The 21,527-nt window shown below is 51.8% G+C and overlaps 1 long non-coding RNA gene and 1 other non-coding gene across 8 annotated transcripts in view; both read left to right on the top strand.

Annotated features, from left to right (window-relative positions):
- The first annotated feature begins 8,457 nt into the window (after positions 1-8,457).
- The window catches only part of LOC113910142, a 56,532-nt gene continuing 43,462 nt past the window's right edge, over positions 8,458-21,527 (top strand). For 6 of the 7 annotated variants that reach the window (XR_003515930.2, XR_003515932.2, XR_003515933.2 and 3 more), the window contains exons 1-5: positions 8,458-8,637; positions 10,186-10,343; positions 11,505-11,601; positions 18,845-18,910; positions 19,672-19,743. This is a non-coding gene — a long non-coding RNA (uncharacterized LOC113910142). The remainder of the gene's footprint in view (positions 8,638-10,185; positions 10,344-11,504; positions 11,602-18,844; positions 18,911-19,671; positions 19,744-21,527) is intronic. The other variant, XR_003515931.2, reaches the window with a different exon arrangement.
- Positions 10,442-10,517, top strand: LOC113910808. Its single transcript, XR_003516293.1, has one exon. It is a non-coding gene; the product is annotated as a small nucleolar RNA SNORD112 (small nucleolar RNA).

Raw genomic sequence — 21,527 nt, 5'->3', positions numbered from 1 at the left:
TGAGAGAGAGAGACAGAGCACAAGCTCTCTTAAATTTATTTGAGAGGGAGAGCAGAGCGTTTGAGAGGGAACACGAGTAGGGGTGGGGAGGGGCAGAGGGAGAGGGAGAAACAGACTCCCTGCTGAGTGGGGAGCCCCGGTACGGGGCTCCATCCCAGGACCATGAGATCATGACCTAAGTTGAAGTCAAACGCTTAACTGAGTGAGCCACCCAGGTGCCCGTGAAATTTAAATTTTAAAATAGAAAAATTTAAATTGGCTAAAATTAAAAAATTTTAAGCATGAAACCTGTATATCTCTTAAATTTTAAAACACTTTATTGGCTAAAATTTAACACTTAAAAACTTAAATTGAAATTTAAAATTTTAAATATAAAATCTATGTGGCTTTTAAAACTTAAAAGTCTTAGTTGGCTAAAATTTACAGTATAAAATCCCAGTATGGCTCTTAAGATCCTTAAAACCCTTTATTGGTTAAAATTTAAACTCCTTTACCAGATGATTTAAAAACTAGATTATACCCCTTTTAATATAATACACATATATTAATGTAATATAAATACGTCTTAGCATATTTATGAATTCGATGGTGTAACTGATGAAATCGTGCACCTGTCCTGTCTTCAGTCTAAACTCTAACATCCTTCACATGTTACAAAATCCTGATTGTAACACTCCTTAGCGTCAAAGTTCAAACTTTTAGCACGAAAGTTGTCCCATAATTGCTCTATTTAAAACGTACAAAAGTCTCTTTTCATTGCTTAAAATATAAAGTTCCAATCGTTTAGCATAAAATAGTTTTACCGTGTAATTTATCTGCAAACGGATGGATTTATAAACCCCCAAATCTTACCAGGCGACTTCTTCAACTCTTGATTGGCTTAATTCCAAACCTCTAAGCATTATATAAAAATTTGACTGTGTCATTCCTCAAAACAAAAGGTCACACTTCCTTGCAAGGTACATGAATTTGGTCTTGTAACTTCTGCTTAACAAGCCCTATAATGTCTCTTAATCACCTATGAGATAAGATCTGAACCGCTTAGCCAAAAATACACATATTACTCTATCATTTCTCTGCAGACTCTTCTCATCAAACACAGAAATTTTACCATGTCACTCTCTTAAAATCTCTTAATGGCTGAAATCCAAATTCCTCAGCACAGCACAAAAATGGATTCCTGTCGCTCCTCAAAATAGGGTCCAAACTTCTCAGCATGCTGTGTAAATTCAGTCACATAACCTCTGCCTAAGACCTGCCCCACCTCTATATCACTTGCTATAAACAATCCGATTCTTCAGCATAAAGTACAGAGAGGTTGCACTTGTGCCAAAGGGTGCCTCCTCTGAGCTGTCGATATGCGTTCATTATCTGGTTCATCAAATCCAGACACCTTAGCAGAAAATATATTTTACAGCTAATTCCCCTGGAGACAAAACTCTCATCAGTCACTCCTTAAAACCCTTTACTGGCTAAAATCCAAACGCCTCGATGCGGGTTCAAAAATGAGATCATATCCCTCCCCAAAATGAAATGCTCGAATGCCTTCGACTCTCACATAAAATCACATCTCCTTGGCATGTTACAAAAATCTGATCCTATTAACTTTACCATAAAAACCCACTCTTGTAGCTCTGCCAAAATGCGATAAGTTTGATCATGTAACTCCCAATTTAAAACTTTCCAAGATTTCTTCATTGCCTTATAACATAACGTCCCAACTACTTAACATAAAATGCAACGTGGTACCATGTAATTTATCTTCAGACTGGTCTATAAAAAAAAAACCCCAGATCTCATCCTGTCATTCTTGTAAACCCTTTATTGGCTTAAATCCAAACTTATTAGCACGATATAAAAATTCGATCTTGTCATCCCTTAAAATAAAGTTCACACTTCCTAGCACAGCATGTAAAATTTGATCTTGTAATTCCGCCTTAAAATCTTAACAATGTCTCTTCATTGTGAAATTATGGAATCAAAGTCCAAATTCTTAGCATAAAATGTGAATTTTATTTTGTAATTTCACTGCATATTATTTATCCACTCCAAACAAAAAAATCTTACCATGTCCCTCTCTTAGAAATTTTTATTGGCTAAAATCAAATTTCTAGGCATGTGCAAAACTCCAATCATGTCAGAGCCTCAAAATAAATTTCAAATTTCTTTGAGCGTTCCCAGTGTTGATCATATAACTCTTAAGATTGAAGTTTTTCAACTTTGGTGTCAACATCCATCAAATCTCTGAAAGTCAGACGTTGGCACCCCCCCAAGCTATAAAGTGCAAAGGTTTTTGCAGGAGACTTAAATTTGTGGCTGTTACCGTTTTTCTCTTTACAGTTTTTCAATGTTCCCTGTATAATAAAGTCCAAAGCTGTTAGCCTTAAAACACATTTTTTTATGTTTTTCTGCACATTTATCTTCCACAAGCAAAAATCTCACCATCACATTTCTTAAGGCCCTTTGGCAAGAATCCAAACTCCTTAGCATGATACAAAAACTTGTTCCAGTCACTCCTCAAGATAAAGCTACCCCCAAACCCCAAATCTATTCCTAGAACCCCGCTTAAAATCTTTTCCTGTATTTTCATCACTAACAACATGTCTCAACATCTCGGCATCTTCAATCATGGCGTTCTCAGTGTAAAGCCTTTCAGATTTCATGTCCAAAGCATAAAATCCAGATGCCCGAGCATGAAATGAAAATCGGACCAGGTATTTGTTATATTAGAAAATCTTTACGTTGCTCTTCACTAACTAGGGAATAAACCTAAGTTCCTTTGCACGAAACCAACATGTTTCGTCCTCCCTAATTTCTCGATGCAGTTTCTTGCTCCTCTCACACTTTACTCCTCCAAGACTGGGTTTCTTACCTCCTGTCCCCGAACTCGTTTGAATTTTATAGTTCTGGATCTTTTTATATTGTTAAAGTCGGTTCCTCTACCTACGTTTCATTAATTCATTACAGCAATGTGTCCTGATTCTTTTTTCTGGGCCAGGCACTGTGTGAAGGCCCCGATGGGAAGAAATGGAAGCAGCCTTGCCTTGCAGAGAGGACCTCACCAGCGGTGGAGATGAGGACCACGCCCTCACGCGAAATGTCGTGCTTGAGGTGAGTGCAGGGTCCTGGGGGGCAAGACCAAGGGGTCTCCCTCTACTGTTGGCGAGCGTCTCCCTCGGGGCTCCGCTGGGCTCAGCTGACTGCCCCTTTGTGAAGACATTGGCCATTGTTGGGGCCATGTTTTGTAAAGCGAAGGCGTCTCTGGCCTCCCACGTCTGGCTTTCTACAGTGGCTTCAGGCTTCCTTCCGACTCACCCCTCCCTCCCCCCAGCGTGCCCGCCTGCTGCAGCTGGTACAGCCTGGAGGCTGCCCGGCCTCTTCTTTGGGCTCCCCAGAGGGACTGTGGTCAGTCCAACAGATGTAGCGTGATAAATGCTCAGGTCTCAGGCCTTAAGGCAATTTCTTTAAGAAATATCTCTTGATCTGGTAATTCTCACCTTACCCAAAAGGAAAAAAAAAAAAAAAAATTCAAATTCAAAATCAGGATTTAGTGCACCTGGTCCGGGTCAGAAGTGCCCTCGAGGTCTTTGAGTCGGACCCTCTGCCCCCCGCCGACACTCATAGACAGACACCCCAGCCTCACCACCTTCAGTGCCCAGAGACTTCTTGGCCAGGTCAGCTCCCTGCTTGCCGCTGAGCAAGTGGCCCATTGGGTCAGGGCTGCCAACGTGAGTCTATGAAGGGTTGGGTGGGGGGGGCGGGGGGGCCGGTCCCTCAGCGAATACCTCGCCCTGTCGGCTCACTTGTACAGTAAAGGAAATCTGATTTTAAAAATAGAGCCTGGAAGAGGAGATGAGGGGTATTTAGGAGCAGATTCGAGCCTGGGGCAGGGATCAGGGGAGAGGTGGGGACACGGGACAGGGGCATGCAGCCCGGGCTGCTGAGGAGGAAGGTGGAGAGCCGAGAAGGAGGAGTCGTGAGGGCAGAGAGGAGCGAGGGGCAGCAGGGATTCTCCGTCACGTTCTCCGCTTTCCTGGCCTCTCAGGCACTAGTGGTCACACCTGCGGCCCTGGCCCTCGGGGCTGTCAGGAGGGGCATCCGGGCTGAGGTCAGAGGAAGACCCTCGGCCGCCTTGGCCTGCCTCCAGGCCTTCTTCAGAGCCGCTTGGATTTGCGGGACACAGCGACCCGCTCTTGAGGGCTGAGTGACTTTGAGATGAATATTCCCCCCAGTTACTCCCTCCATTGCTCCAGACCTGCTGAGCGTCACTGTGGGGGTGGGCATGCGGGGACACTGGTTGGTATTAGTTATTTTATTTTTTATTTTTTTTTAAAGATTTTATTTATTTATTTGAGAGATAGAGAGCACGAGAGGGAAGAGGGTCAGAGGGAAAAGCAGCCTCCCTGCTGAGCAGGGAGCCGGATGCGGGACTCGATCCCGGGACTCCGGGATCATGACCCGAGCCGAAGGCAGTTGCTTAACTAACTGAGTCACCCAGGCGCCCTGTTAGTTATTTTATTAAACTAGTGTCAAGGTCAAGATCTTCCCTTGTGAGGCCTGGGCTGGGGCTCCTTGGTTTCCTGGTGTAGACCAGTGGTGGGGTCACTCTCCCTCCTCAGCTTGCCAGTTGGGATTTCCGAGGCGGCTCCCTGAGAGCCCCAGGAGGAGCTTAGGGGGGTCCTGGGTCCTGTGGACTCCCGTGGACTCCTGCTTTGCCTTCTTACCCTCCTGCCTTGTGGATTAAGACCACTTGGGCCTCATATAGTTGTGAGACCCTTCACATCTTGAACCAGAACAGACAGCCTCCGTTGCTTCCTGCTCTTCACTTGGGGGCTGGGGCCTGGGGCCTTGAAAAACCGTTTCACAGCGAAAACGGTTTCTGGAAGGGGGGTTGCCGTGATTCAGGACAGGCATGGAATGACAGCAGAGCTTGGGCTGGCTCCACCAACCCCAAACCAGCTGCATGGGGTACCTCCTGGAATAGGTTCCTCGGCCCCTTGCGTCTTCAAGCCGACGAGGTGAGGGGCAGTGCCCCTGATACAGCAACGTTCCTGTGGCCTAGACCCTACACCCCCACCCCCGTCCACTGCTTGACTGGCAGCTCCAGGGGGCAGCTGGATCACTCTGCCCAGAATAACCCTGGGAGGGATTGGGAGAGGGGTCACATACGAGAAAGTCCTTCTCCTTTGGGCTGCCCAAATGGGCCAGGCCAATCAGCTGCTCCCCAGACTGCTCTTGCCTTTGAAGGCAAGCGGGCAGAGGAAGGAGCTGCGTCAGCTGCCCGCCCGGGGCCCCCGCTGACTATCAGCGTGACCTTTTCCTCCTGGGCCCTCAGTTTCCCCAGAACCGCAAGGCGGGCTTGGGCAGGGAGTCTTCTCATTTTGTTCCTGTAGCTCTGGGGTCTTGGGAGGTGCCTGAGGGGTGACTTGGGGAGCAGCAATGAAAGGAGGGGGTTGGTTTGAGCAGGTGGAGCTCAGGGGCCCCACTCTGCCTCAATTCCAGAAGCTGGCGGGGGGGGGGTCCTTGTACTATTTAAAAATAGTATTAGGAATTGGGGGTCCTCACACTATTTCATTTGCAGAGAGCTCCCCACGTATGGCCAGTTCCTCTTGGCGTTCGTCCGTTCAACATTGGCGCTGGGAGGGTCTCAGCGGAATCTCTCTGGTGGGGTCCCTCTGGGCCTGGTGTTCTTGCTCTGTGGACAGGCCAGGAGCCGTAGACCCAGGAGTGGGGTGAGGGCTCTGAGGGAAACAAGGGGCGCTTGGCCTTGGTGCGGGTGGAGGTCAGGCCAGAGTGGGAGGCCGACTTCCTTCCCAGGGGAGGTGGGCCCTTTGTAAGCTGGAAAGGGTCCAAACAAGGAAGGGCCTGTGTTTAACGTGAAGACTGGCGATTTTTAAGTTTTGGAATACCTGCTGTAATCGGTCAGCCCTCAGACAGCATTTTCACGCCTGAGTCAACTTTAATTTCCCCCCTTGCCCCGTGAGGCAACAGCGTTCCGTCTTGCAAGTGATTGCACCGGGGCCTGGGGGCTGAAATGACTTCCCCGGGAGCTCTAATTAGCAGTGGCCGCGCAAGGGGGCCGAGACCGCTGGACGCCCCCCGGCAGCAGGCTGCTGGTGACTGAAGCTAGCGGGGGGTGGGGTGCGTACATGCGGAGGCGAGTGCTGTCCAGACAGGGATAATTAGAATTTATTTATTGAAACCGATGTTTCCCTGCTGTCTGCTCTGTGTCAGGCACGACCCTAGCAGCTTGACCCCCAGACACCGACTTTGCTCCCGCCAAAGCTCCCCATTTCGCGGCGCTGAGAGAACCCAGGTCAGGAAGGAAGAGGCAGTGGGGGAAGCCAGGTTCCCCTGCTTCCTTTCTCCAGTGGCCGGAGAGGGCAGGAACGGATGCCCTGAGGCGGGGGGAGGACAGTGGCCATTTGGGGACCCCTCGGCCAGAGAGGCCACTTTTGTTCCGTGGCATCTGTGTGCTCAGCCTCGTGACCCAGCGGGAGGCCAGGCCCTCCCTAGGAACGGGCCTCCCTCTCCCTGAAAAGCTCATGTGGTCATTGCCAACTCATTTTGGCTAATTTGGTTGTCGGCAGAGGGACAGAACAGCTGGCCCCAGACCTGCTAATTATAGCTGCTCAAGTATTTGAACGAGGTATTGCGTCCCCCATGTCATGCTGTTTGCCTGCAGACAAGCTAACCCTTTCACCTTTGTTCCTGAGTGCCGGCCAGCCTACCCGCCCCATGTATCACCCAGGCACCCCACGTCCTCCAGAGAGCCGCCTCCCCGGGGGGAGGTCAGCATGGGACCTCCACCCCCGTCTTACCTTTGATGCAAGCGTTCAGTGGCTCTGCTCCTGTCCCGCCGTTGGCTAGACTCTCGCTTCTTCCTGCAAAGTGATTGGATACATTTATTTCTGTAATTAGGAAAGTCCAGGCTTTGGGTCATGCGTGCACATTCCCCTGTCCCCCACGGCACACCCCACACCTTCTTCCCTGCTTCTGTCCCGGGGCTGAGTCACTTTGCCCCCTTTGGGTCCCTCCATTTTGAGTACTGACTCGGTGCCAGATGCTGTTCTAAATCTTTCAATCCCTTATGGCAACCATGAAGCTCTGGCTGTTATTGTCCCCATTTTTCAGAAGAGGAACCTGAGGCTCAGGGGCGAACCTCAAATCTTTAGCAGGCCTGACCTCATTCGCTCACTGGGTCTGACGAAGGCTGTGCCTCCTGCTAGTCTCGGGGACGGGACACGACCCACCGAGGTCCGCAGTGGCGCTCCCGTTCAGCTCTCCCCACAGACTCCTGAGCTTTCGGGAAGACCCCAGTTCTTGCCAGTCCCCCATCTCGCTCTCAGCAAGAACAAGAGTTGATATGAGTCTGGGGTCTGGGCCCCTTGCGTGACTCCGAGTAAATCTTTTAGCTCCCTGAGCTTCAACTTCATAGGCGATTCTAAGTAGCATCTTCCCAGGCTGGTGGTCCTTCCCTCACCCGGGGCCCCGTCCAGGGGCACCCCCGTGCTGTTTGGTCCTACCCCCTGGTGTCCGTGTGCATGTGCGACTCCATGGTCCCCCCTCTGTTGGCACACAGTAGGGCTGCGGGCAGCAGGTGAGGTCTGAGAGGTGGGTTCTCAGAGGTGGGTAGAACTCTGAGCGATTTCCTTTCTCCCCTCCCAGGTGGCTGGAGGTGAGACTGCGCTTCCCACCCCCCCTTCCGCCCCGCCCGGAAGGGAGCAGGTGCCTGGCCCAGGATCGAATCGAAAGGTCTGCGTCATGAATTTATTTTTTCTGAGTTGTAAATTTGGACAGTTTGTAAGTGTGTAGCCCCCTCGGGATGGAACTAACCTGCCCTCTTTATTTTGCAGCTGAGGCTCACTGCCCCCTGGATGGGCAGTGAGTCGTGGGTTCCAGAGGCCAGGTTGCGGCCCCCGCCCCCCCCCCGGCCCCTGGGATTGCACCCCTACCCAGAGGGGGGTGGATGCGGCCCTCCTAGGCTGACCTCATAGCAGACCAGGTGTGTACGCCCTGTCTTTACACCACACAGTTTCTGGGGAGGTAGAGACCTTACACTGCATTAATATGGTAATATTATTAAAAATCCAGAATAATGCTGTTACTCTGTTATATGTAATCAAGGGAGGTGTTTAAACCTCTGATCATGTACACAGGGGTACAACAAGTGTGACCTCTCTGGTGGGGGCTCAAAGGGGGCCCAAGGGGCCTTCCGGGGGGGGCAGAGAACACAGACTCCCCTGGGTGACTTTTAGTCAAATGATGGTCAGTCCCCCTCCCCTTCTGTAGGATGGAGACTGTCCTCTTTAGGCATTGCCTTGATGCCTTAAATGAGATAAAATAGAAAATGCCTGGCACACAGTAGGTATTCAACACAGATAAAAACAATTCTTATTTGAGGCGGATCTGTCCCCTCCCTGTTTGAAAGCCCTTCTCATTTTTCTAGAACCCAGAGGGAGGACGAGGGGAGAAGAGACAGTCAGGGGTCAGTGTTGGGATCCGGAGAGCCTTTTCTTGAGTCAACTGTATAACTTGGACTGGCATTGCCTGGATTTATGAGGCCTTCCGTAGGAGCGAACGTCTTCATGTTGAATTACCCTGGCCCGGAGGTGGATGCAGGTGATGTCAGCCCGGGTACTGCATTTTATTTTTCTTTATCCTACCATATTTCATATCTGAAAAACTATGACAAATATCTTAAAGTATTCACCAGGACCAAACCCAGGCCAAAATCAAATGCTATGTAATAAACAGCAGAGCCTTGTGTGCAGGAAAGGCGATTAAGAGCTGGTCACACTGGCAGAGGGCTGGTTAACCTGTGCTCGCATTTCTTCTGCACGAAGTCATGGTCAAAAATAGATCCCTGCCCGGCAGAGGGGAGGAAAGTTCTAGAAGGTCCCCGTCTGTGCTATCGCGAGGAGTTAGTTGATCTGTGCGGATGGAGGCCAGGGTGAAACCGGATGAGGGCTCACACTGATTTGGGTTGAACGTTGGCTTAGTTTGGTCTTCTGGGGGGGGGGTCTCAGAGCTTCAGCGTCTCCATCTTTAGATGAGACTGAGATGGTTTTGCTGCGAGTTTAGCCCCGTGCCTGCTCAGGGATCCTGACAGCCTAGACAGCTGGGAGGGGGCCTGGGGAGTTGAGTCTGAAGCTCAGTGAGCAAGCAGGAGTTGAGGTGTCTTGGGGAGAGGGACACAGAAGGGGGCAGGCAAAGACCTGTGGGGTTGCTCCCCTTTGTCCTGGAACTGACGGGTCAGTTGAGCCACACTCCCTCTTGATGAGACGTGGGAGGGGGGAAGATGGCAGCTGTGGGTTCCGCACAGAAAGCTAGCTGTCCGGGGATGCGGCGAGGCCCCGGCTGTTCACCAGCCGGCCGTGCGCCTGTTGACTATGCGTGGGAGCTGCGGGGCCACTGCTCCTGGAGGCCCGCTGTGTCCCCTTCTCTGGGCCCAGCTCCTGTGACATTCTCCTGGAGTTCTCATTCCAGCTAGCTGATCCCCGAGAACACGGGCCGGGACATTCGCTTTTGGGGCCTCTTAAAGACTCAAAAGGGTGGTGCATTGCAGACACCCCCGCGGGCAGCTCTGGAGAGGGATGTGGGGCCTGGGGGTGGTGATATTGCAGCCGGCAGGCCTGCACCTGCTGGCCTCCTGTCACTGACATGCCAGTGGGAGGCCCGGGGCTCCGGCTTTAGAACATATAAAATTAAAAGAGGAATGATCTTTGGGATAAAATAAATCCCCCGTGTCTGCAGAACTTGTTTTGGGGAAGTGTGCCCCATTCTGGGCTGTCAGCCAAAATGCTCTTCCTTTTGTTTTTGTAAAAAAGGAAAACAGACCCCCCCCAACCACCCCACCAACAAACAAATGAGAAAAACCAAAAAGAGAAAAAGAGAACCCCACACAAAGTGTTTATTTTAATTATGCAAGGAATGTGCTGATAATTAATACACTCATTACTAAAAATCAAACACTACAGATAAAAGCTAAAGCCATCTGCAAACCCTCCCCCACCCCCAGCATATTCATTGCTGTTACCAGTTTCAGGTGTGCGGTTCCAGATATTTCTCTCTGCATTTATGTATGTATATATAAATAGACCTCTAAAATATATAATTTTGTTTATTTTTTACATAAGCTACATCACAGTGTACATTTTCTTCTGCTTATTTTTCTTCCCTCAGGAATCTGCCTGGAGATAATCAAGATCGACACCGTGCCTTATAACACACCTTAGTACCCTGTAATCTGAGCACACCGGGGCTGATTTAACCCCCTCACCACTGTCTCGAGAGCCCCAGGTCCTTACCCCGTGGGGTCGGACACGGAGCGCGGGGCAGGTGTAAGTAATTTCTCAGGAGCGGGCTCACAAGTGTTTATGACATTATCACAAATGAATATATGGATGCATTAATTAGCAAAATAAAAGAGGGACATGCCTGGACCAATGATGACAAAGTGTTTATGAACAAAGGATCATGATAATCCAGTTCTGCGAAAAATACCGAGGTCCATTAAAAGACAATAGGTTTCGGCTGTTTCATTCTTTTTAAGAGCTGTTTAATATTCTGGGGTATGTATGCACCCTTGTTGATTAGACCCTCTTCTGTTGTTGAAAATCCCAGCTGTAAGTGTGCTGGAGGGGGGCGGTTGGAGAATGTGTCCAGATAGGAGCTCTGGTCAAAGTCCTGGTTATCTGGGTGGGGCGGGAGGGGGGTGGGTCACAGGTTCATGGCTGCTTGTTATATTATTTAAGAAAATAAATAAAAATAAATACATAAGATAAGAGTGGACCTCGCCCAGATAAATGAGCACGTCACGAACTGAGGTTTTAATTCCTACGATTTTGTCCCACTGATGCCTGCTAAAAAGGACCAAAGCCGTTCCTTGTTTTGTTATTGCTAATGGCCCCGCAACGAGCATTTTTATAGCTTCATCTGTAAGCACGTCCCTGGCTGTTCCTTTATCCCAGCTTCTTGGAGGTGGGGTAGCTGGGTTAAATGGTTCGCAAAGTTTATTTTCATTGATCTTTCTAAAATGCCATTTTGACCTTGTCACTTTCTTGCTTTAAATCCTCCTTCTGACTTCCTGGAGCTTCTGGGATGAGGTCCAAGAGCCTTAGCCTGGCACGTAGGACCCTTCAGGGTCTGGCTGGAAGCTTCCCAGCCTCGTTCCCGTCCCCCCACCCCCGCCAATCCCTTGACCTCTCTAGGCGCCCCGCGAGCTACCTGCTCCTGTCAGTGTGTGCCCTGCCTTTTTACACTTGGGGGCTTCGGCCTGCCTTCCCAGACAGCTTCTCCTGAGCCTTTTAGACCAGGCTTTGAAATGTACGTCACACCGAACTCCCCCCAACACCTCGTTCAAAAGTCCAACAAAGCATAGTCCCCATAAGTGCGATGCCTCATTGACATGTTTTCCTAGTTCAGGAGAATGTTTTGCATTTTTCTAGAATTCACGAAACCAGCCACATGTTAATCACTCTCTTTCCTTTGTCCCTTTCTAGTGCCCTGGGCTCCTGGGTCGCTCGGATCTGCCTTCCCTTCAATGAAAAGACCTCCTATTCTGCTCCCGAGGAATGAGCTGTCTGCCCAGCGCACTGGGTGAGTGCTCAGAATGCATCAGACCACAAACACACGCCTGGGGGCGGGGGAAACTTCCCCCACGGCCCCCAAGAGCTCTGCCACCTCTGGGGTGCAACACCAGCTTCCCTCCATGCCTGCTGGCAGGACCCCAGAATCCATGAGTAGGGGGTGGTATCATCTCAGGGTCAAGCGTGCTGGTGATGGGTTTGGGGGGCATAATTACGGCGTGGAAACGGTTGATTGTGTCTTTTATGGCCTTCTCCTTGCCAGAGGGAAATGGGCCTGGTCCCAGAACATAAGAAGGAGGTAAGTCTTAGCATGTGACAGCAGGGCCACCAGCTGTGGTGACGGCAAGGGCTCTGGGGAGAGGACAGGCTGACAGTGGATGCTACCTTTGGGACAGGGTCATGTTCTAGAAGGAGCACAGCCTTCGGGGCAGAGGGACGATGATGCCAGGTCCACATCACCCTGGGGGGCAGAGGGCCTCACTTGCTTGTGGGAGGGACAGAAGTCACCTGACCTGCTCAAGGTTTTGGTCTTTTTTTTTTTTTTCCTCCAGGGTCGGGGGGTGGGGGGCACCCCGAGAGGCCGGCCATCTTGAGAGCACAAACCCAGCTTCAGAGTGGACGTGAAGTATACGTCTTTGGCAAGCCAGGCCCTGAGAATTCCCATGCCTCAGTTTCCCGATCAGAAAAGCATCTGCACACATCGAGTAGTGATAGGAACAGTGAGACAATAGCACAAATAAATCACCCCACACAGTAGCCGGTGGAAAACAGGAGCCTTCGGAGAGACCCACAGAGGAAAGAAAAAAAGCCCGAGAGTGTGAGCAGAATGAAGACCCCCCTCTCCCCTCGCCCCAGTGCAGACGCCCCCAAGGGAGACCCTGGCCTTTCTGTCAGCGCCCTGGCAGGGAAGGGGGCTGCCCCCGCCGGGTTTAATTGGGTTCTCCTGAAAAGTTTGGCAATAGTTTATTTTATTTTTTTATAAATATATATAAAATGTCAGACTGCTCTTCAGGCAGATTTTTTAGGCGTGTATTTTATGGACTTTGGCAAGGACGGCTCGGAAGGAACAGTGGTACAGTCTCCAGGGGTTAATAATTCCTGGAAAAACTTCTGGCTAAACCTGACTTCTCCTGAATTTCACAGAAAACGCTCCCTGGGCCGGGCCCAGCCTGAAGGAGGTTTTTGTGAGGCGAGGCAGCCTTACCTAGTACAAGTATGGCTTGGGTGTTGCCTTTTACACAAAAGTGAACTTCCTCGGCCACGGGGCACAAAGACTCCTCTCTCCTCTCTCCGAAAGGTTGGGTTTATTTACTCTGGAGCGGCTCACCCTGGGGCTGGTTTTCTGCCTCTGTGTGTGGAGCCGCCCGTGCCCCTACCCTGTGGCCCCATGCTTCATGCCGAAACCCCACTCCCCACTTCCTCACGCAGGGAAGGGGGGGAGTGTGGGGGGGCAGGGGCCAGGGAGCTGGGTTCTGTTTGTGTCTGGAGCAGAGGAAGTATCCTGGGGAGGGGGATAGCGCCTCCTTCTCAGCAGGAGTCCCCTCCCCAGCCAGCCTGCCCATCAGGGGCTAAAGGGTTTGCTGCCCGGTGGCCTTTGGCTGGTTAGGGATTTTGGGTAGGTGACTTTTCAAATCCACACCAGCGCTAACCTGAGCTCTTTCCTGCATCACCAGCTACCCTTGACCAGAAACCTTTCTTTGCAAAATTTCTTATGTGCGTGACTTCTGTTCCCCACCCCCGCATTGCCCCCCCATAATGCTGCAGAGGCAGGAACGCATATGCAAATACCACTTTACCAAACATTTGCAAATCGACACTTTCAAAGCAATCCTTTAATAGATTAAAACAAGAGCAGTGACTTAATAACAGAAACCCCAGGCTCTGAAAAGCAGTTTCCCCAAGGTCTCCCAGCAGCTCCCAAGCGGGGCAGCGGGGGCAGTCTGTTTGTCTGTCTGTCTGTGGGGAGCCAGCCTGCACTCTCCACCTGCAACGCGATGCTGCCCCCCCACGGCGGGTCAGAGCAGCTGTCGGGACCCCGACAGTGCCCGGGGCGGAATGTCGGGAACGGGACAATTAGGCTTGCAGTGACAAGGGGCTCCATCCCCAGGTCCCCAGGTGCTTCTGCCCTCCCTGAATCTTACAGTCTTACTGCCCCATGAAAGTGCGTCACTGCCTCGAGAGGGTGAGCTAGGGCAGCCTGGTCATTTCACAGACAAGGAACCCTGGGCTGGCCCCTCAGCCAGCCTCTCTCTCTCTCTCTCTCTCTTTCTCTTTCTCTTTCTCTCTCCCCCCCCCAACATGCGCGCGCACACACACACACACACACACACACACATGCACACACGTGTGCACGCGCTCCCTGAGCGCCTGCACTGGGAACAAAGACAAGAAAACTCCTTTAGAAACTGCAGAACAGAGCCTCGTCTAGCGGGGGTCCCCTGATAAAGGCCCCGTCCACCCAGAGTTCCTGGGAACTGAGCCCCCATGAATGGGCCTGGAGATCCAGCGCCCAGTGCAGCGTGGGCCGCATTCATCAACATGCAGGCCCCTGGGCCCCATCGCCGGGTGAGGGGCTTTCACGAGTCCCCAGAGCATCCAAGTCACGGTCCAGCAGCCTGCTGAATCTGTGGCTGCGGCCCAGCCTCCAGCAAAGGGCCCTGCTTTTCCCATGACCGGGCGGCCTCTCAACTCACCAGACCCCCTCCCCCGACTTCCCCCCCCCGCAGGAAGGCTCCCCCCGACCCGCTGCACCAGCCTGTTGCCCCAGAGAGGACCCAGGCCAGCTTTTCTGGGCCTGGGAGCTGGGGCGGGCACTTGGCCACTCCAGGTGGCCCGGCCCTTGAGATGGGGAGTTGGCTGCAGAACAGCCCCCCACCTCCCCCCCGCTGGCCCCGAGCACTCACCCCCATCCTCTGCTCCTCTCCCTCACTGCCTCATTGTGACAGAAGCGCTCCACCAGCCATCTCCGTGCCTTTGCCATGCAGCTCAGGGCAAGGTACATGGGAAAAGTCTGCGCATCCTTGCTCTGACCCCAGCCTGCCTCCTCCGCAGCCAGCCCCGCTCGGGACTTAGCTCTGTAGGAGCTTCTCAAAGGCCTAGACGTGCGGGCTGCCAGCCCGGGCAGGGAGCCGTGCTGCAGCCTCCCGGCCAAGTACCGGCCTGCCTCTCTCTGCTCGGATGCCTCCCGTAACAGGGAGCTCCCTCTCTCCCCGAGCAGCCCGCTCAGGGCTCGCACACGGAGCTGCTTTGCCGAGCCCTCCCCTGCTTTCTGCATCTGCCTCCGCGGCTCTGCTGCAGCCCCCTCGCCCCCTCTGCCCTCGGCTCTTCACAGACAGCAAGCTCACTTCAGTCCTCTCCTTTCCATGCTGAGGAGCGAGCCCCCCACCCACCGAGGGATCAGATTTGGGGTTCCTGTCACCGTCCCGATCACAGCCGTCTACACCTGTCCTGGGGTGCCTCTGCCCCTGCTCGGTGGGGTCTGGGACTGAGCCCTTTGCCCTGCTGTTCTGCAGAGAGCCCAGGGGAGGGCGCGGGTCTCCCCTCCCAGGTCCAGCTGCTCGGATCTCTCTGTTAAGCGGCGTCTGAGCCCTCCGTTTTTTATGGCCCCTCTGCTAGTTGCCAGGGAGAATGCTCTCTATGCAACCCCCTGCCTTTTCTGCAGGAGCCGCTGGCTGGCGGCTGGCCGGCCCTGGTCAGCCTGCAGCAGCGGCAGCGGCGGCGGCGGCAGGCGCCCGTGGTGGGGCTGGGGGGCTCGCGAGACAGACAACACCAGACCGGGCTGGACTCCCTGCTTCCCAGCTGTGAGACCATGCAATTCCCTTTACTTTTCAGAGCCTCTGTTTTTCCCTGTGCAATAGATACGAGAGGGGCTCCCTCTCCGCGAGATGAAATGAGATAAGAGTCGCCTAGCACACATCAGACACTTCATGAATGCTTATGGAGTAGACAGTGGGACCCAGGGAGGGAGGCGCACATGTAACAAGTGGTGCGCAAGAAAGAAGACAGTCTGGCCTTTCACGACCCTGCCCCAAATACAAACGGGAACCTTGCCTGCCAGAGACCCCTCTGCCGGCTTATCGCACAAATCAAGTCAGCCAGAGGCAGCCCCTGGCCTGTGAGCTCACAGTAGATGCAGCAGGCGGTAGAAACGCATGCGAGCCCACATCTGCATTTAATACAGCAAGAATTTGCCTTGTATGTAACAGCACGCAGGGCCCCGGGGTAAGGCATGAGAAATACTTAGCTCTGCCGCCGCCTGGAAGGGCTGGCTTAGGCAGGAGGGGCGGGGTGCGTCTGGGAAAGAGAAACCCAGTGGGCTCCGGGAATCCCACAGACTGTGGGATCTGGGCATCCTCCCATGCACTCATTCTGCAAACCACCGCAGTGCACCTACCTTGTCAGGCCCAGACCTGAGTGGGAGGCAGGACCCCGAGCAGGGGCAGTCGGCTTCCTGTCCTGGAAGCTCAGTCTGGTGGGGGAGAGAGACAGGGAGTAAGTCAGTCACTGCACATCAAGTGATCCGGCGGGGGGGGGTGGGGGCAGATGATGGCAGGTGAGATTTATGGAGCCCTGTCTCGGGGCCAAGCCCTGAGCTGGGCTGCCTGCATAGGACTCACCCCAGGAAAAACTCTGAGCACCAGCCTCATAATCCCCATTGGGTTGATAAGGAAACTGAGGCAGGGGATTGTGAAGTCGCATACTCACCGTCTCTCAGCTGCTGTGAGGCCAGGCTGGGATGGAACCCCAGGCCGTCTGAAGCTCCCCACCACACCCTGCTGCTGAAGACTGCTCAGGAAGGCAGAGCCAAGTGCTGGGGGGGCGTGGGTGGGCAGGGGATGGATTGATTAGTTATAAGCACCTCCCAGCGGTGCTTGAGATCCCAGCTCCTCTGTGGCCCAATCCGTTTGAAGGGCAGATTCAAAATTAGGTGGTAGCACCTATGGGCAGAGGCTTATGAAAATGGCATTATTAACCTGACGTGGAGAGGGCCCTGCCCACCTCCAAGCAGATTGCAGATAGAGACAGAGGGGGCTGGGGCTTGTTTATGTGGACAGTGCGTGAGAGAGGATGGAGCATATCCGGGGGGGCCCGCCAGGGCTTCTTCGTGGGGAGGACTGGCTTTGGAGGGGATGAGGGCTTGATGATTGAGAAAGGGGAACAGGGGATAGTCTTCAGGGCAGCCCCTCGCCTCAGGGAGATGCTTTAAGTTGGAACATGCTCTGGGAGGGAGGGTCTCCGGCCCCTTTTCTGACTGGCACAGGGACTGTGAGCCTCCCTGCTCCTCAGTTTCCCCAAACGTCACTAAAAAAAGCCCCTGTCCCCACACCTTCCCTCCTGCTGCCACTGCCGTTACAGTTTCCAGACACCTGTCTGCGTGTTGGAGCAGTATTCAACAGGAGAGCAGGAGAGCAGGAGAGCGCTGGTCCTGGGAGGGAGGGAGCGAGGAGGGCCCGATGGGGAATGGGGGAGGGAGGGAGGAGGACCGGCCCCCGATTCAGGGAGGCGGCTGAGCCAGGTCTGCAGCGGGTAGGACTTGGGCCACTTAAGATTTGTGCCAACTCACGGTGCAGTGGAATCAGACAGTCTGAATTCTTCAGACACCAGCCAAGGGTCTGTGGCGCCCCCAAGTGCCACAAGGGGGCCGCCTGGGCCACATTTCTGAGCCCAGAAAGTGAGGAGGGGGAGACCGTCAGTAGGGACCGGTTCTGTTGCTTTTGTAGTGGCGTTTTTAATTGCAGCATCGAGAGGGGGGCCGGGCCCTTTGCCTGGCTGGGGACAGCCGGGAGGGGTGGCAGGCTCTGGCTCGGGGTGGCTGCCGGCTGTGCCCCTCCCTCACTGAGGGCCCTGCTGCAATGCACCAGGCTGCCGGAGGGTCCCGGGGAGCTGTCCTGGGGCTGGCTTTCCCGGATGGGAAGCGAAGGAGGAGGGAGGGAGGGAGCTTTTCCAGAGTGGCGAGGTGCCTGGGAAGCCCACCGCACAGAGAGTCTGGCCCCTGTAGAAGGGCCAGGGATCAGGTTGAGGAGGAGGTGGGTGGTGGTGGTCCATGGGGTCTGGGGAGATGGGCCGGACGTGGGGTGGAGTGTTAGTCAGTTTGCTGTGGGTGATAAGACTGACGCAGAGGAGGGGGCTGCGGGGGCGGGTGGGTGGTGGGTGTGGGGGCAGAAAGGGGCTGAGGATGCTGAGAGCAGCTTGGTACACGGTTTTAGGGCAAAAGCACTAATTCTTTTCCTCCCCAAAAGGCAATTAAGAAAATAGCAAAAAACTAAAAAACTAAAAAAGGCATTTGAAAGCTAGACAGCTCAATCCTTACCAGCCAAGCTGGTCTCAGGAGGGACTCATCAGGTGGGCAGCTCTGCCTTGGAGAAGGGAGGTGCCAGCAGGTCCTTGTAGAGCCAGTGGAAAGGTTGCAAGGGCCAGGACATCTTCAGGAGGAGGAAAGGGACCAGGGAGGGGGCAGGAGGGCCAGGGAGGAACACGGGGGATCTGAGGGAGGCAGGAGGGCCAGGGAAGGGGCTGGAGGGCCTGGAGGGAACATGGGGTGTCTGAGGGAGGCAGGAGGGCCAGGGAGGGGGCTGGAGGGCCTACGGGGGGCATGGGGGTGAGGTCTAAGGGAAGCAGGAGGGCCTAGGGGTGGCTGGTGGGCATCTCGTTCTGTAGCACCCTGTACCTTTGCACTTTCTCCTTAATCCACCCAACTTAGAATGGCTTGCTCCTACCAGCCCTGGCCCCTTTCTTGTACCCTCTCCACTTTGAGGCATTTATTCCTATGAATCAGCTCCCTAATGCTCCCAACACTTTGTCTGGATGCTGGGCTCCTTTGCTTTTTTCAATGGCTTCTCCTCTCCTACCCCCTCACCTCCTGCACTTTATTTTTACCTGTTGATCTTTAAAACCTTCAATTATGTAAAATTTGAAATGACACAAAAGTAGAGAAAATGATACGTATTTTCAATCACAATTGACACAGTTTCCACATTGCTGCCATCCAGGTGCCACAGCTCTCAGCCCCTCTTGCTCTGTCTGAGCCTTATACTGTCCCCTTGTACTGGAATCAAGCAAATTCCAGACACCATATTGTTTCCTCGGAGCATATTTCAATGCCTATCTCTAAAAAAGAAGGACTCTTTTCTGTTTTAAAAACATAACCACAATGCCACTTTCACAGTTAAAAAATTAACAGCCTTTCCTTAATGTCATCCAGCATCTATTCAGCATTCGAATATCCCCAATTGACTCATAAATTTCTTTTACAGTTGGCTTGTTCAAATCAGTGTCCAAATTCCTTCCTGCACTTTCAGGGGACACTGGGATGACAGCAGGTAAGTACAGATTCAGGGGTCTGGCTATATGCCCTCACCTTAAGTAAGTAACCCATCCTCCCTCAGTAAACCTCAGTTTTCTTACTGAAAATGGGGCAACTGCTGAGTCTCTCCCAGGGTCATTTAGAGGCTCAGAGACAGTGCACGGGAAGCCCCCAGCCCTGTTTCTAATACATAATAGACACTCAACAAACAGGAGGTGCTAGCCAATTCTTTTTTTTCTGGAAACATTTAAAGGGGAGTTGGGCTGGGGTAGGCAAAACAGAACTGGCTATCATCCACAAAACAAAAGGTTCCTGGCAGTCCAGGCCCCCTGAGTGATTAAGACAGTCCATGCACTACATCTGAACCATGGCAGTCTGCAGTCTGGGGACTGGGACCTCTGGCTGGCTCAGAACTGTGACCCCACAGCGGAACAACAGCCCAGGACCTACCAGGGACCCTGCTGGTTGCCGATCCACTAGATGGCACTCTCTGCTGTGAGTCCAGGAGGGACCACTACCCCAAACCGCTCTGGCCACCACCCAGCCCCTGGGACCGCGTGGGGATGCACACTACTAAAACACTGCAGATAATTTCTAAAAAGCATTTTTTAATATGTCATGCAAGATGTACTGGTTTTCTCCCTGTATAAATCCTGTCCCAATTGCAGAAGCAGAGGGAATGAACATTTAATGATAATTTGCTCATTCCATGCATCGGTATGTCCACTCTCTTTAAATCCTCACCCCAGCTATGACTGATTTCCCTTTATTTTACAGATGAGAGGACTCTGAGAAGTTAGTGACTTGTCCAAGATCAGCTAGGAAGCAAGACCCAGGATTGCAATCCAGGTTTGTCTGATTCCTGTGCGTAATATGGAGAGGTGGAAGGGTGGATGTTCAGTCAGATGGATGGACGGATGCTTGCCTCAGTGAGACATCAGCAGATGGAGAGATGGTGTGGTGGCTGATGCATGCTGGTGAGATGAGTGAATAAATTCAAGTGCAGAGGGTAGAGAGATGGATGAGTGAGGGAGAATAGTCAGTTTCTCACCCACATCAAAGGCTTACTTGGTGTCTGAAGAGATGTTTCCTGTGAGGGGAGCTTGCTGGAGAAACTCCTGCCTTTTGTTATGCCTTTGAGCAAACTGACTGGTTCAGGTGGCTCTGGGACGACAGGTGGGCTGCCAGCTCACAGGGACCAAGGCCCAGCTGTGGTGCTGGAGCTTCTCAGCAGCAACTCTCAGTCCCAACACTTTTCACACTGCACTGAGAAAGAGCAGGCAGCCTCCTTCCCCTGGCTCTCCTGGATGACTAAGCCCTGAGCCCAACCGCATGCTCAGTCCTTTTGTAGCCACTTGGCATAATTTTATCTCCTCTAAATCATCACAATGACCCTCCATGATAGCAATTACCACCCTCAATTAAGATATAAGAAAATTGAGGTTTAGGAATGCTAAGTGACTGGCCCCAAATCATGTAAGGAACAGTACAGAATCAGGATTTGAACCCCGGTCTGCTTTTTTCTTCCAGACTCATATCCCCTTCCCATTTCTTTTTCTCTAAGATTGTCTGAAAAAAAAAATGCACTCATTGGGGTTAACCCATGTTAGACCCACCCTCCTGGTCTATCAGGGAGCTGGACCTCTTATCCCCCAGACTCTAAATTTATTTCTCAAGTAACACCTTCTCTAGTTTGTCCTATTTGTGACTATCACACATATAAGGGTCAACTATACCACTGACATCTTGCAGTATAATTAATCAAGTCACATTTCTGGTGGTTCCTATGATAACTGAATACTAAGGGAAGCAGATGTAAAAAATGACTCAGGAGCCTGCTGGAGTACAAGGCAAGGAGAGAGGGAATCAGACAGAGGGCTAAAGGGCAAATCAGCAAGCCTCCCTGAAGACCTGGCTCAAATTCAGCAGATATATTTTGATAACCTGCCTATGGGCTAAGTCCTGTTACACACATCCCAGATGCTCAGGTTTAATTCCCAGGTCTGCCATTTACTAGTTTTGTGAGTATTTAAACTCTGTGCCTCAGTTTCCTCAGTTGTAATATGGGGACACCAACAGCACCTTAGTAATGGGTACTTGAAAATTAAATGAGTCAAACATTTAAAGAGTTTAAAACAATGTTTCTCATATGGTTAGCATTCAATAAATACTCCATTATAGTTAAAATTGTAATTGTCATAACTATTTTTATTGAGATGGTATTTAATATCTCTGATTGCTAAGAATCATTGTCCACATTTTATAGATGAACAGGTGCTCAGAGAGGTGTATGAGTTTGCTTTTGGAGAGGGAGTCCATGAAATAGAAACACATATAAATTTAAGACTAGAAGATTTTAGCTCTAGTTAGGGAAATGAGAATTATACACACTAAATGGACAGGATCAATCTAATGAAATATTAAGTCTTGGAATAGGGATTTCCTTGGGTATTGAGAATTATAGAGAGGTTGAGTGGGAGCTGAAAAGAAGCTGAGTAGGTGAAGGGCAAGATGAACAATTAGGTTGTCTGGTTCAACTTCATGGCTTCTAGAAGCAGTGGGCAAGTTCCCCCCGTATTCTCATATATGTTCTTACCAAATTTCTTTCTCTCTCTCTCTATTTTTTTTTTTTT

Source organism: Zalophus californianus, chromosome 6, assembly GCF_009762305.2.
Source record: "Zalophus californianus isolate mZalCal1 chromosome 6, mZalCal1.pri.v2, whole genome shotgun sequence".
Classification (NCBI taxonomy): domain Eukaryota; kingdom Metazoa; phylum Chordata; class Mammalia; order Carnivora; family Otariidae; genus Zalophus; species Zalophus californianus.
The sequence above is the reverse complement of the archived record's forward strand: the minus strand, read 5'-3'. Positions and strand labels throughout refer to the sequence as shown.